At 35.2% G+C, this 15,956-nt stretch overlaps 1 long non-coding RNA gene across 6 annotated transcripts in view; it reads left to right on the top strand.

Moving 5' to 3' along the window:
* The window catches only part of LOC140483971 (uncharacterized), a 36,372-nt gene extending 26,096 nt beyond the window's left edge, over positions 1 to 10,276 (top strand). For 3 of the 6 annotated variants that reach the window (XR_011962116.1, XR_011962113.1, XR_011962112.1), the window contains 3 exons: positions 6,801 to 6,870; positions 8,739 to 8,799; positions 9,072 to 10,276. This is a non-coding gene — a long non-coding RNA (uncharacterized lncRNA). Of the gene's footprint in view, positions 1 to 6,800; positions 6,871 to 7,289; positions 7,755 to 7,964; positions 8,051 to 8,738; positions 8,800 to 9,071 lie in introns of those variants that run through there. The other 3 variants (XR_011962114.1, XR_011962115.1, XR_011962117.1) reach the window with 3 other exon arrangements.
* Positions 10,277 to 15,956: the final 5,680 nt, after the last annotated feature.

The raw sequence follows: 15,956 nt of genomic DNA on the forward strand, positions 1-15,956 counted from the left end.
TTTCACACTCCCATATCTGAATATATTTTGCCATATCGATGATCTGCATTGGGACAGATTTATTTCATCCAGCTTCCTTGATTCCCTCTCCAACTGCTCTCATTTTAGTAATTGAGGGGTGAGGGGCAAATCCGTTTCGGTAACTGATATAGATGCTCCTTTTATTAATATTTGTTCTGCTGGTTCCCAAACACAGCGTCAATGAATATTCATGTGCCTACGTGAACACAGGCACACACACAATGTGAACATCTATCTCCCTCTCTCTGCCTACGTTCCTTGTCTATGTGCCCTTTCCTGCTTCCCTTGTAACATTGTGGGTCTGGTTACCCTCCCTGTACTGCAGTACCCTCCCTGTACTGTACTACCCTCCCTGTGTTTCTGAGTTTGTCTCAGCTCTCATGGCCCAATTCAGAATGTGATCAGAATGATCTCCCACTGGCAGTCCCACGTTTATAATTACAGTTAAATAGGGTCCCATGTCATCTGTTAAATACATCAAACCTATTTCATCATCACAGGTTGGGGTTTGGTAATCCCCCGTGGTCCTTACACACCTCAGGCTTCCTCTCTGTATGAGCCTCGATAATACCCTTGGTTCCCTGAGACACCAAGGTTATTTTAGCCCATTCAGTCTGTCCCCTCCCCAGTGTATCCCTGTAATATCTGTGAATGCCTGGAGGCACTCATCGGCTGTGCACTGGGGGGGGCTCAAACCCTCACCCACTCATTGCAGAGACAGGTTCTGCTGTACACGTCCGGGCATCTTGGCATCAAGGATTTTGGCCTAACACCATCATCGGTGAGACTGTACCTCAACTAATTCATCCATATTGTCCCAATAAGGCCCGTTATTACCATTTCTCTATCAGGCTGGGTGTTAACACACCAACATCTGTTATTCAGCAGGTGAACGGTTCATGTTTGGTTTCTGTCAGTTCCCTTTGTTGCTCCCTACTGTCTGTCCAAGTTGACCTTTGATGCCCAGTGGTGCCACAGACACGGCCTTCTGGACCTTATAGGGCGGTGGGTCATCCCACCCATTGTCGTCCCTCTGTCCATACGTGGATGCTTTGTCATCTAACCCGTTCCAGTCAGTGTCACCATCCTCACTGCCTTCTGAGGACAGCGGGGCACTCGGTACCTCCCCCACTGTAACTACCACCTGGCCCTTTGGCTTTAAGGCCTCACGTCAGAGAGCCACCACCTTCACTTGTTCCTGTTTCCCATAATAATTCAACACATCCTGTCATTCCTGGAATAACACAGAGCAAAATGTGAATTTGGTTTTACTTGAAATATTAATAATTTGACATTCACTTTACATATCTTTAAAGGTGAAAATTCTACTCTGATTATTTAAGTGAATTTAACATGATCATACAGTGAAAATAACCCTCATAATCAACGATAATGAATGAACTGAATAATATGTAATTATTTGTACAAGTTCTTGCATTGAAAATTCAATTTTATTTAATGTTTGTCACCCATTACACCATGGGCATTGTTATTAGGGAATAAAGTAATGGAAGGATATCAGAGAAAATAAATAGACTTGAATTTTAGCTTCACTGGAATAATGAACCAAAACAATATTTGGAAATATGGGTAAACTACATAACAAAGTTTCCAGTGTCATTATTGACGTGAAAACTATTTTAGTTTGCTAGTTGTTTTGCACTAAGAATAATTGGAACTGAATTGTGATTATGAATTGACCATTTAAAATATATTTTAAAGAGAATAGTCATATATATTTTTTGGAGGAAATTAGGAAAGTAAATAAATATGTATACATTGGTATTAATAGTTTTAAAATGTTTAGAAGTTGACTGGGATTATTTGATTGAGAGAGGCTGCATGATTATTAAGACTAATTCACCTTTTTCATTGCATTGTTGGTTTCACTAGAATCTGTTGTGGTCTAAGCTCTTGTTGTGTGCAATGGACTGTCACTCATAGCTTAATTAACCTGCGAGTCCCTGATCAGGTTTCCTTTGTCTGTAAGACAGTCTGTAAGTTTGGGGCACACCTGCTTTTCTGAGGGGAAACAGAGATTCTTTTCAAAGGAAATAAGTGGCAGTTCTCACTGAGAATGTTTTCTACCACACACCATAAACAGGGAAGGGTTTTTCTGAAGAATTTCATTGTCTATCTATAAACTGATGGTACCTGTGTTTGTCAGTTTGTGGAGGATTCAGCACATTTGTTCTGAGCTGTTTTTATACAAGCAGTTGGCTCATTCTGTCTTTGCCAAAAATGTTGTTTACTTTCCCCTTTTACTGTGATTCTGCAGGTTAGAATATTCTGAGAGTCAATAATGTCCAATAACTGAACATTGAATGATTTTGACTCTAACAGAGCAGTGGCCTTGTTTTCAGCTCATTATTCACTTTCCATTTCCTGCTTGTGTTGAATGTTACAGAAACAGGCTCTGAGCAATGTTTCCATTCACTTGTGTTGGAGTCACTGTCAGCCACGTGGTCAGTCAGTTTCAGGCTGATGGATCAGTTTCTCTGTCCTATTAGATGGTGGTCACTTGCTCAGTTTCCGATGGCTCACCTGAGCGTCAGTCCATCAGCTGCTGAAACCCTGCATCCAGCATTTGTTCCCTCTCACAGTGACTACTCCAATACAGTCCCAGCTTGTCTCCCACATTCACCTCCACATCCTCATGATCACCTCAGATTCTACTGTCTGTGTCCTTGCAGCAAGTTGTGTAAGACACCTACTTCAGTTTTAACCTGATCTATATTATGTTCAGAAAGATCATTTCAAAATGTGGTTCACTGCTTCTTCAGGACCTTCCTGAAGAAGGGCTTATGCCCGAAACGTCAATTCACCTGGTCCTTTGATACTGCCTGACCTGTGCTTTTCCAGCAACACATTTTCAGTTGTAATTGTAGTAACCAGTTAATTACAAGTTACTGACAAAATATTTTAAGAGAAGCTGCTATTGGTGGTGGAAATGCTGCTGGTTGGTATAAAAGAGGGCTTGGGTGAATACTGTACTCGGTTTTGATGAGAAAGTTGAGCAATGTAAGATTCTTTTATCTTTGTTAATAAGAAGAGGCAGAGATTGTAGCTAGGACATCCACAAACATCTACCCTCACCACCACTGATGTTCAGTAGCAGCAGTGCCAATCAAGCGGGCTGCTTTATTCCGATGGTATCAAGTTTCTTGAGTGTTGTTAGGGCTGCACTCATCCAGGCAAGTGGGAGTATTCCATCACACTCCTGACTTGTGCCTAGTAGCGTTTGGACAGGATTTCAGGAGCCAGGAGTTGAATTACTCTTGTAGCCACTGTGTTTATGTGGTGAGACCAATTCCGTTCCTGATCAATGATTATTCACAGGATAATGTTGATAGTGGGTGTTCAGTCATGGTAACACCATCGAATGTCAAGGGATGGTGGTTAGGTTATGTCTTATATGTGATAGCCTGCATTTGTGTGGCATGTATGTTACTTGCCTCCTGTAAGCCCAAGCCTGGATATTGTCCAGATCTTGTTGTACTTGGACTTGGACTGCTTCAGTACCTGAGAAGTAAATTATTTATTAACACTAAATAGTCACGAGATTATGCAAATTCCTTTTTCTATCAAATGTCACGGACTGTATCTTATGGTCACTCTCCTATTCACTTTCATTATCTTTTTATTTTCTTCTTAATTCAGACACAAATGTTTGAACATCGATCAGTATAAAATTACATAAATTAAAATCACATAGCATGTTTCGACAAGTAAACTAATTGAATGAAATACATTACTTCTGTATTGTCTGCATTTTGACAAAAAATAATTCTCTTCAATAACTATTGAATCGCTCATTTATTGTCCTCAATCCATCAATCTAAGTATTATATTTCAGTCTTCAGTTTACCGATCTTAATGTACGTCTAATCAACATCAGAGCAAAGTGATTTTAAAATATTGAGTCAATTTATTTGTTCAGAATACAACATTTATTAGGAATTCACTATCCTTATAATAATTGCAGAATAATTTGTTTGTCTTTCTAATGTGTTTCGTCAGATCCATATATTATTTTAATCCATATTTTAATTTAATCCATTGAAACAATGCGATTGTTTTCAGGTTAACTATCCCACAATGGAACCAATCATTTTGCATGCAAAACGCTTTGTAAACTGACTTTTGCTGTTTTGAATAATCACAGTAATCTCAGCCTTATGAATTCAGAAAACTGGAACGACTTTTCACTGCAATAATTCCTGTTCATGTCTGCACATTGCACAGTCATGTAGCAAAATTAAATTTCTCCTTCTTACAAGTGTACTGATAGATTTTCGAAAATCTAAGTGTTGCTCTATCTAATTATTGTTCAGTTCAGTAGGGGGTATAAATGTGTAATAATGGCTCAGTACATGAAGTAATGTGAAGATATTGCAATGTACAAACTCACAATGATTGTGAATATCAATTTTTATTTTAACCATGGAAACACAGTTGAATTGATTAAATTATATTTCACTTCAATGCTCACATTCATTGTATTTCTAATCACAATAAGAGCAAACTATTTCATGTGACAAAATTATTTAAAATTCATCTCACTTTTTTATGGATACAAAATAGAATTAACACCCGTTTGTTCTTTCCTTGACCAATCACAGTGAAGTTTGAATTGTAGAATGCTAGACTGATACAGCACGGAAACAGGCCATTCAGCCTAACTTGGCATTCCGGCCAAGTTTCCTAAACTAAACTAGTCCCATTTCCCTGTGTTTCTCCCATACCCCTTTGGACGTTTTCTATCCAATAAACTGTCCAAAAGTCTTTTAGATGTTGTAATTGTACCAGCCACTGCCCTTCCTCTCACAGCTCATCCCAATATGTGAAAAACAGTGTGGAAAAGTTGCCCCTCAGACCCCTTTTAAATCTTTCCTCCTCACCTTAAAGATTCTACGGTGTAAATAATTTTTAAGACTGCAAAGTTATTAAAAGTTGAGAGGTATTTAGAAGCAGCATAATACTTTATTCATACTTTATCGGTGTTCAAACATTTGTGTCTGAATTAAGAAGAAAATAAAAAGATAATGAAAGTGAATATGAGAGTGACCACAAGATACAGTCCATGACATTTGATAGAAAAAGGAATTTGCATAATCTCGTGACTATTTAGTGTTAATAAATAATTTACTTCTCAGGTACTAAAGCAGTCCAAGCCCAATTCATACTTTAATCAGTGATGTGAAGCAAATAAATTCAAGATGTTGTGATCATTATAATGAACAACAGTTACAAGTTGAGACAATGTTGGTTGAAAAGCAATTCAGTCGACACTTAGATATTTTCTAATCAACTCTGAGGTGTTTTGACACATCTCTGTTGAAGGTGGGAATTGAACCCATGGCTCCTGGTCTACTAGTACACACATTACCATAATATTCCCATGCAGGAAGGGCAGGACTATAATCACATACTTACTGTGTTTATTCACAGGGAAAACTGCTCAGATATTTATTGTTATAATTGGACTAGGATTGTATTAGACAGTTCCATTGTGTAATGGATAAAAAGAATTAGTAATTTCTAATAATGATGGAACGAAGCAACAATGGTCTTAAATAAACATAAATCTCATGATAATCAAGTAAGTCAATTTGTTTGAAGCAGTTATTCATGTGCATAAGTTAAAATTAACCTGCTTTTTAATGCACATGAATTGGAAATAAAGCATTAGTCATTCAATGTGACTACTCAGCGATGGACAACTTCCCTCATTTTCAAAAAAATGTGATTTCTAAGAATTCAAGATTTATTGTAAAAGCATAGAACAAACATTTGTTAATTCTGGTTTATTTACACAAGGAACACGTGTAATTTAAATAATGCTTAACATGAAAAATACTTAGCTCTTATTGTAATATTCAGAACTGTAACAATGTTAGAATTGAAGTGAAATACAATCAATACAAGATTGTAAACAAAACTGTGGATGCTGGAAATCACAAACAAACTCAGTAATTGCTGGAAAATAACTCAGCAGGTCTGGCAGCATCTGTGGAGAGAGTTGGGCCCAGTGACCTTTCTTCAGACTGCACTTTTTCTTACAACCAATTCAATCCAGCTAAGATTCCACACTTAAAATTATTTTTGCTAAGATTAAGAGATTGTAGAGTGCAATATTGTTTGTATCAGTTGATGTACTGAGACATAGTTCCACATATACAGCTGGAGATATTGGATTTCAACAATGATTACCGGTTAGATTTTGGTAATAATTAGTTTTAAAATGGCTGATAACAAATTTAAGAATGATGAGAAAACCCCTATTGCAATGTAATTGTGCAATATGTTGGAAAAAAATTAAATATTTATGTGAAAAATAGTTAGCAATTTCTTAATTGATAAGACTGATTAATGATCCTTCCATTAATACGAGAATTCAAATAAAAGAGAATGAGAGAGTTAAAATGAGTGTTGGGTGAGAGAACTTTGGTTGATTGCAGGTGTGTTGACCTGAAAAGAATGTCAATGTTTCATTATGATACTGGCCTTAATAAATAATGGATTGAACGAAAATGTAAATCTCATGATGGTGTGATAATTGAAATGACAATTAAATAATATTTAATGTGAGAATGCAACACTTAAGATGATACAATATTTTCAAAGCAGTTTGTACTGGATAATGAATTAAAATATTGGGTTAATTTTTAAAAAAATCTCACTTTAGAAGATTATTCATCAGAATTATTCTGTCATTGAAAAAACCTCATTTCTTCAAGAATTCTGCATTTCCCTCATTTCCTGTCTTTTATCCACAGGGATCTGTACTGGAACCCTTCTGTTTGCGATGCAATTATATAGAAGTGACATGGATTAAAATCTAATTGGGTGAGTTAATAAGTTTGCAGATGATATAACGTTCAGTGCAGTTGGGGACAGTGTAGAGTGTTGTCAAATGCAGCAGGAAAAAGAGAAATTGCAGATATGGGCAGAGTAATTAAAGGTGAAGTTTAATCCATACAAGTGTGAGGTGTTTCACTTTGGAAGCTCAAATGTTAAAAAAAAAGTAGATAGTTAATGGCAGGACCCTAACAGCTTTATTATTCAAAGGGATCTTGACGTTCAAGACCATGGCTCCCTGAAAGTGACCATGCAAGTAATTAGGTGGTTAGGAAGGCAAATGGCATGCTTGCCTTTATTGGTCAGGGAACTGGTTACAAGAGTCAGGAAGTCATGTTGTAACATTTTAACACTTTGGTTAAGGCATACTTAAAGTATTGTATTCACTTTTGTTCGCCATGTTCCAGGAAGGGTATGGATGCTTTGGAGAGGGTACAGAGGGCATTTACCAGGATGCTGCCTGGATTTGGAGAGGCGAGAAAAATTCAGATTGCTTTTTTGTGAAGTGGCGGAGACTGGGGGAAGACTTGATGGAAGTCTGTACAATCATTAGATACGTAGATAGGGTTGACGGTCAGAAAGTTTTTCCCAGAGTTGAAGCGTCAAAAACTACGTGACATGTGTTTAAGGTTAGGAGGGAAAGTTCAAGGGGCATGTAAGGGGCAATTTGTTTTGTACACAGGGAGTGATTGCTGTCTGGAATGGACTTTCAGGGTTGGTGGTGGAAGCAGATACATTAAGGCTCTTTAATGTTCATTTCGATAATTTGGAAGGATATGAACCAAGGGTAGGCAGAAGGGATGAGTTTCTTTTGCATTATGTTCAGCACAACATTATGGGCCAAATGGCCCATTCCTGTGCTGTACAGATCTTTGAGAGAAAGCTCATGTCTATCTCATATGACATTTAATCTAATCAATATTTAGCCACTGGTGTCAGAAATAGGAAGGAAATAAGTAGATAACGAACTTGACTATAATCTAAAAATATAGTCAATTAAATTTACAGAGGTAATTTTTTTATATTTGTTCTGAATTATCAGATTAGCAACTTTGATGGAGATGTGTTTAAATTGTTTGCAGTTATTGATGTTCTGACCCAAAATTACCCTTGTTAAACTGAAGATTGGACCAGAAACCTGTTAGAAAACTTGAAAATATTCAGTAAGGTGCGATGCACATCATAATTTCTTACTGCCTATACTACAATAACAAAATCTTTCAGGTCTACACCAAAAAGCATTGATTTGCAGCCAATGCTCATTATAAATATCTGAATGCTACTCGTTTCAACAATCAAAGTAATCTCAGCCTCATTTATAAAGAGATATTTTAGACATTTCACTAATAATTACTGTTTATGTTGACACATTGCTCGTTCAAACATTAATGAGATTTCTCATTAATATTCAGTTCAATGATAGCATATTAATAATTTAGTTATTAATATCTAATAATTGATCAATCCAGTAAGGGATATAACAGTGGAATTATGGCTCAGTACATTAACTGATGGAAAGATATTGTTGTGTTCACTCTCCCAATTATTGTGAATATCGATGTGTATTTTGATTTGATTTGATTTTTCTTCAACATGAAGTTTTATTGTATTTCTGATCACAGTAATAGTTAAATTTTTTAAAGCTAAAAAAATTCAAATTTGTGACTTTTTTGTCAACAAGAAAAAAGAATTTACATGCGTATGTTCTTTTCTTTATCAGAGTAAATTTTGAATTGTTGGAAGTTATACATATGTGAAAGGAAGGGGAGCTGCCTGCAGCTGAATAGTCACATTGAATGATTTTTTATTGCGATTACATCCTGCTGCTAATCATTCTAGTTATCTTTTCATTTCAGGAAAAACTGCTTTAAACATATTCCACAGTTGTATTTTGCATGAATTTACAATAAGCGCATGGTATGTGTATTTATCTTTCTTTCATTTCCATGATTTTAATTTTTAAGTAAGAGCATATGTGCTTAGTACCATATCACAGCAAACCCGTTTGGAAATATTGAATCACTTAATGTGTCAGTGTTCTAAAATAGATTACCAATTCATTGTTAGTCCAACAATCACACAGTAATTTAATTTAGGTTTTGTAACAAATATCGTGAGATTCACATTTCAATTTAAATCATTATTTCATAGTGCCAATTTTACTAAGAAAAAATTATCTTTTATTCCAGGTCAACACAACCACCAACCAAGCAATGATCCCTCATCCAACACTGACAGGAAATATCTGATATCTTCTCATTTGAATGTTCACAGAAATCATTGGATTCATATTCAGCCTTACAAATGAAGATACATCTGATTGTTTTCGACTCCAATTCTACATGTTGTGGATTGTAATATGACATTTCTAATCATTTTAAGTTTACAGTGACTAGTTTTAACACTAATTGTTACTTATATCTAATATGTAATCATTGATCAAATCAGTATAGTCGGCTTTAAGTGTGGAATTGAGTCTCAGTGACGTAAGCATATTGCATGGTACAGTTTCCTAATGGTAGCGAATGTTGATTTTTATTTTAATGCTGAAATCCTTATTGATTTGCTGCTGTAGGGAAGCCCTGAGCAGCCTGCCTTGGAATTAAAACACAAAATGGTGGAGGGGAGATAAATAAGACCAACAGTGTGTTTCAGTCTGAAGTTAAAAAAAGAACATTTTGTACAATCCTACTCCAAGTCCATAAGCATGCAATTCCAGACAGTCATATTCCAGATAGTGATAAGAGAATGCAGGCACACAGAAAAATGACCAACCCTGACTTTCATTAATGAAAGAATAATTGTCCCAGTGAATGAATAAACACCAACTGCAGGATAGAGCCCAGCTAACTTCCACAGCGGCTGTCAGGGAAACAGGCAGGGTTTGATTGTCAGAAATAGTTACTATTTTAAAATTGCTCAGAACATTTAAAACTTTTCTAATTACATATTCTTGAGAATTGTAAATAAGGCAAAGTGAGAGGCCCAAAGGACTGCAGAAATTAATTTTGTAATGTGAGGAAATAAAATGCACAGAGATCCCAAGGCCTGGAGATTATAGCACCTGTAAAACACCATGAACCAATAGGAAATTCGGGCTATCCATATTGATGTTCATCCAAGATTAGGTGTTCTACAGGATTGGGTGTCTGTATCATGATGGAACGACTGTAACCACATTGCATGTGGACATTGTAATACAGAAGGTGTGTAAAAATACTGCTTTTTACTGTACACATTAGTGTGTCATGGACCTCCCTTCCTAGATTGGCCTTGGGGGGATGATCCCTGCATTAACTGATTGCAGCATGAGTAAACATCTTCCACTTGCCTGAGTTCGGCCTATCTCCTCAGTCTTCATTCCCTGTCAGGGGAAATCACTCCTACAGCTATGGTGACATTTAACTTCAATACAAACACTTATTATCTGTGAAATTATTCCTTGCAGAGCGATATCATTTTCATGTTAATTTTTTAAATTTTTGTTTTCAAGAAAACAATGGAGGAACATCCATTTGTTATTTAGTTCAACTTATACTAAATTTTAAATTATTGACAGGACTACACATGGGGGTGGCGGGGGGAAGAACGATTCTTCAGCTCAAATGTCACATTAAGTGACAATTTCCATTTTTCAAATCATGTGACCTCCAAAATGATATTTATTTTAATTTCATTTTGAGGTAGTTTTATTTTCTTCCAACATTAGTTGTCAATGAACAATAATCACACAATTATTAGTTTTTTTTGCTACAAAATGACTCCCTGTACCAAATGTCATTGACTCGATGTTTAGTGCATAATAATACCCACTTTCCCATCCTCATTATTTTCTTCCTAGTTCTGACATTTATCTAAACATTTATCATGATAAAAGTTACATTAATAAAATAGACATGAACCAACCAAAAAAAAGTTGAACGATGTTCAATTGTTGCTGAGATTTTTTAATTATTAAAGCCACGTTTTATATTTTAATTTTCAGTTTATTTATCTTAATGAATAGACAATCGACATCAGAGCAAAGTGCATTCAAAATATTAAGTCAATTTATCTATCAGGATTTTAGAAACAATTATCAATTACAATAATTACGCAATACTTTAACTTAGGCTTTATAACAAGTACAATGTGCTTTTAATACCTTCCATATTTCTTAGTGTGAGTGCTACAACATTAAAACTTGTTTGATAAGGCCAATACGCCCACAAAAGACCAATAATTGCCATTGCAACATCATTTGTAAATATCTAACTTTTGCTCATTTGAAAGATCACAGTCTTCTCAGCCATTGAAATTCAGAGAACACCAGTTAATTTACACTGCAATATTTCTCTTCATTTCTGAACATTACTCAGTGGAATAGTAAGAGGAGATACCTCATTATTCTTAAATTCATTAATAAAATATTTCAAATCGATTTGTTGCCAAAACCTAACAATTGTTCAATTCGGTAAGGGGTGTACATGTGGAACTATGTTTTCATATAATAATTAATGCAAGGACATTGCAATGCACAATCATTCAATCATTCTGAATATTGCTTTTCATTTTAAACTTGGAAACACTTTTGAATTGATTTGATTAGAAATCACTTCAATGTTAACATTTATTGTGTTTTTAATCACAATAACAATTGAATATTTTTCACGTGCAAAATCATTGAAATCCCCATGAATTTTTTGAAGCACACAAAAAAGGGTTGGCATACAGGAAATGGTGACTTAGAAATCGTGTATTTTAGAAAGAATGAAAGTTGTCTTCAGCTGAATAGGCACATTGATTGACCAATTCATCATTTTGTTCCAATTTATATGTAGATCAAAAGCATTGTAATTTGCATTTCTGAAAATGTGGAACTTATGAACATATAGAATAATTATATTCATTTTTATTTATAATGCACAGTAATCACACAATTCTGTCAAGTTGTCGTTCCACAAGTGATCATAAAAATCATGTTAAATTAAGACATTTGTTAACTCCCATCATTATTGTAAATTACTACTGAATTTTCAGAAGATTGTACACAGTATCCAACCATTTAATTCCAATCCAATTATCGCAATAAACATCTGATTAGTTTTCAGCCCTGCCCAACCTGGTTGGGAATGTTATGAAGGAATCTTGTGCAACTCTGGTCGTGTATCTGTTACCAGACCAGAGTTGTCTGGTCGTGTCTCTGTTACCAGACCAATTTCAATTCCCACATTGCACAGAGCTGTGCCAGAGCAGCTCTGAATGTTGAGAAGAAAATATCTAAGAATCGAATGAATTGCCTTTCAATTCAACATGAGATATGTTTTCATTTGTTGTTCATTCCAATAATCACAGTATCTGCTATATATATTCTTCAGTCCGCTAATAACAGAATGTATCTAATTACACTCAATCAATATTCTTTGCAAAATATTTGATAATGTTGCATTCACAAAGATGAAATAAGCAAAGTAAAGATAGAACTTGATGCTTCAAAGGTATAAATATGAGAAAAAAATTAAGTTATTCTTCAGTTAAATAAACAAATGCCACTTCCTACTATATATCAATTTTTAGTTATTGATCTGTTTATGAGTTGTCTGAAATTTGTTTTTAGTTTTCCATTCATCTATTTATATTGAATGTACGATTGAAATGTTCTGAAAATATCCGAGTGCATTCATTTGAAAATTGAATTTGCACGTTTCTCTCTAATCCAGTTTATTGCATGATGACTTAACAGTGTTTTGTTCAGCAAACCTCCTGAATTCCTAAAAATTGTCTAATCTTAAATAAGATCTTTCACACCCAGTTATCAGTCTGTTCCTAATTCATGTAAATATCTAAATTTATTGAAATCAATGTTCACACAAAACAGTGCACATAAAGCGACACAAAGATATTCATCATCAGCTGATTACTATTCAGTGGAATAACCTGAGTAAGTATCTTATTGTTCCTAGGACAAATGACAACAATAAACATTTATTTACTATTCTATGCAGTTAATGCAATTGAGGTGCTATATTTCAGCTCAGTCGTTAATGTTGATTTATATTGTTTAAACCAATAATTCTACTTTATCACAGATATTGACTATACTACAATAATGTTGTAAAGCAAATCTTTGTCAATCTAACAATCTTTAAGCTCCTTTTTTGTTGTGTGTGTACAAGAGACAATTCAAATTATAACCATTTTTATTACAAATTGAACAAATACTGCATTTTAAATTTGTGAACTTCCCACATTTTTGCAAAAGGGTTAGCCTTCACTGTATATGTCACATTTAAAAACCTGCTATTTCAAATCATGCGTGCTACAAAATGATTATTGTTTTCATTTCATTGTAAGAAAAGATCTGCTTTGACCGTGTTGATTTTTTTGTGATTTCTATTCCAACATTATTCATCATTGTCCAAAAATGACAATATTATTAAAATCGCATATATGCCACATATCATTGACGACATTGTTCAGTTTCAAGCTCACTTTCATGACTTACTAATTCTCTTCCTAATTCTGACACAAGTTTTTAAACATTGATCATAATATTGATCATATAAATTGATGTAACATATCTCTACAAGGAATCCAGTGTATGGAAATTCACAATTCTTGTATTACGTACATTTTTTACTTAAAAAAAGATTCTTGCTCAATAATCACTGAATGGCTCATTTTTCTTCAATCCATAAAGCTAGGTACAATGTTTTATACCTCAGTTTACTGATCTTAATAAATATCTAATCAACATCACAGCAAAGTGCTTTTGAAATATTGATTCATTTTAATTCTTCAAAAGACAGCAATCATTATCAAGGCATTGCCATTTATAAAAAATGTCTTTTGAACAAGTATAGTGAGATTCACATTTAGATTTAATTCATTATGTCTTAGTGCTAATAGTACAGTATGAAAATACCTTTATTTTTCAGGTCACCTACCCCTCAAAGGAACCAATGACTTCCCATCCAACTTCATTGCAAATATCTGATGTTTGCTCATTTGAAAGATCACGGTAATCTCGGTCTTAAAATTCAGGAAAATGTAATTACTTTTCACTGAATTAATTCCAGTTCATTTCCAGACATTGCTCAATCACTTGCAAAAAGAGATTTTTCATTATTCATTAATGCATTGACAGACTTTGATAATTCAATTGTTGCTGATTTATAATAAAAACAATACTTATTCAATCTAGTAGGTTGCGCAAATGTGGATTTACGGCACAGTACATGAACCACTGTAAAGATATTGCAGTGCACAATCTCTCAATCATTGTAAGTATCAAATTTTATTTTACCTGTTGAAACATAGTTGAATTCAATTAATTACATTTGCCTTCAATGCTCACATTTATCGTGTTTGTAATCATAATACGACTGACGGATGTTTCATGCAACAAAATCAAATGAAAAAGAATTAGCATCTCTTTATTCTTTCATTCAACAATGGCAATGAATTTTGTTTTTTTAAATTTTGAACATTTTTGGAAAGAAGGGATATTGTCTTCAGTTGAATTCTTGCATTGACTCACTAATTCACTGTGTCCGCTACTTATTCTCTTTGGGTTGCTATGAAAAGGAATTAACTAGTTCTTCTGATTGTAAATTCTTGGAAAATATTTGAGAATGTTGTGGTTTTAAAGGTGACAAGGCGAAGTGATCGTAAGTCATCAGTTATTTTGCTAGAAAGAACTTGATTCAAACATTTCGAACACACACACATTGTTATTCTGCTGTGTAACAAGGGGGAAAACAAGTCGCTTTCTTCAGCGTTAAGTTAATATATGCCACTTCCAAGTGTTCATTAGTCAGCTAATTACCTACATTTGTTATTAAAAATTGCAATTCGTCTAAATATTGTTATGACCTTTGATCAAATTAAATGTTTAATTACTGTTTATACATGAATTGCCGAGATTTTGTTATTTTATTGTTTTCCATACACCTATTCGTATTGAATGTAAGATTGACATGCTTTGACAATATCGGAGAGTGTTCATTTGAAACTTATTTTTTAGTATCTTTCACTGATTTTACTTATTGCATCAGATTACATGGTACCTCAGTGGTTAGCAATGCTGCCTCACAGCGCCAGGGACATTGGTTTGATTTCCTCCTCAGATGACTGTGGGGACTTTGCACGTTCTCCCCAAGTCCATGTGACTTTGCTGTGGTGTCCTCAAACATTCCAAACATATGCAGGTTAGGTGCCCTGGCCATGCTAAACCGCACGTTGTGTTCACGGATATGTGAATTAGACAGAAATAAATGTGAAGAAATGTGATCGGGAAAAGTGTTTGGGTGGGTTACTCTTTAGAGGGTCATTTTTTTTCAAACAAATGGCCTGTTAATACACTGAGGTAACAGGGGTGCTTTCATAGCGTCGCTACTATTAAGGTGCGCCCCGACATCTAAGCCATGTTGGAACTGAAACAGAGGAATCGACAGAGAGGCTACAGAATGATATCGCATCCATTTGGGTTTCTTTAAATCACGGACGAGCAGGGAAATATAAACGGGGAGAGCGAGTGGGGAAGTGAGGCAGTTGCAGCTCTGGTGAAAGTCCAAAGGTTCCTCTGAGAGTGTAAATTATTTCATTGCTGTTGCTGATTGAATGAGCCACTAACGTGCGAACTGCCCCAAAATATGATTCAGGAATCTGGTACCAACTCTCGCGCGTTGAATAACGACAGACAGCTTCCAAATGAGGCCTTTCAGAGACGACCTTGGGGTACATTTGACAGAAAGACAAGTTCAGGAATCCGTGGTGCGCTGTGACACCAGCGCAGCAGCTTCTTCCCTGCCTTTGAACCGGGCCGCCTGCGCAAGGAATGCAAATGCGGTACTGCTTTTCGTGGAAGGATCAGAACGCGGCAAGGACACTCTCAAACAGAATGGCATATGCATCAGAACCAGGTAGGAGAAAAATTTTATAATGCTTTACACAGTAATTAAATGGAGTTGCCTTACCTTTCACTACGAGAGCTGATTCTTTCAAGCAAATTCGAAGGCAGGTTTGCAGATGGGAAAGCAAGCAAGAAAGCTCCGTTCTTGTCCATGTAAAAGGCTGCAGTTGACGAACAAAGC

Source organism: Chiloscyllium punctatum, chromosome 12, assembly GCF_047496795.1.
Source record: "Chiloscyllium punctatum isolate Juve2018m chromosome 12, sChiPun1.3, whole genome shotgun sequence".
In the NCBI taxonomy this organism is placed as follows: Eukaryota; Metazoa; Chordata; class Chondrichthyes; order Orectolobiformes; family Hemiscylliidae; genus Chiloscyllium; species Chiloscyllium punctatum.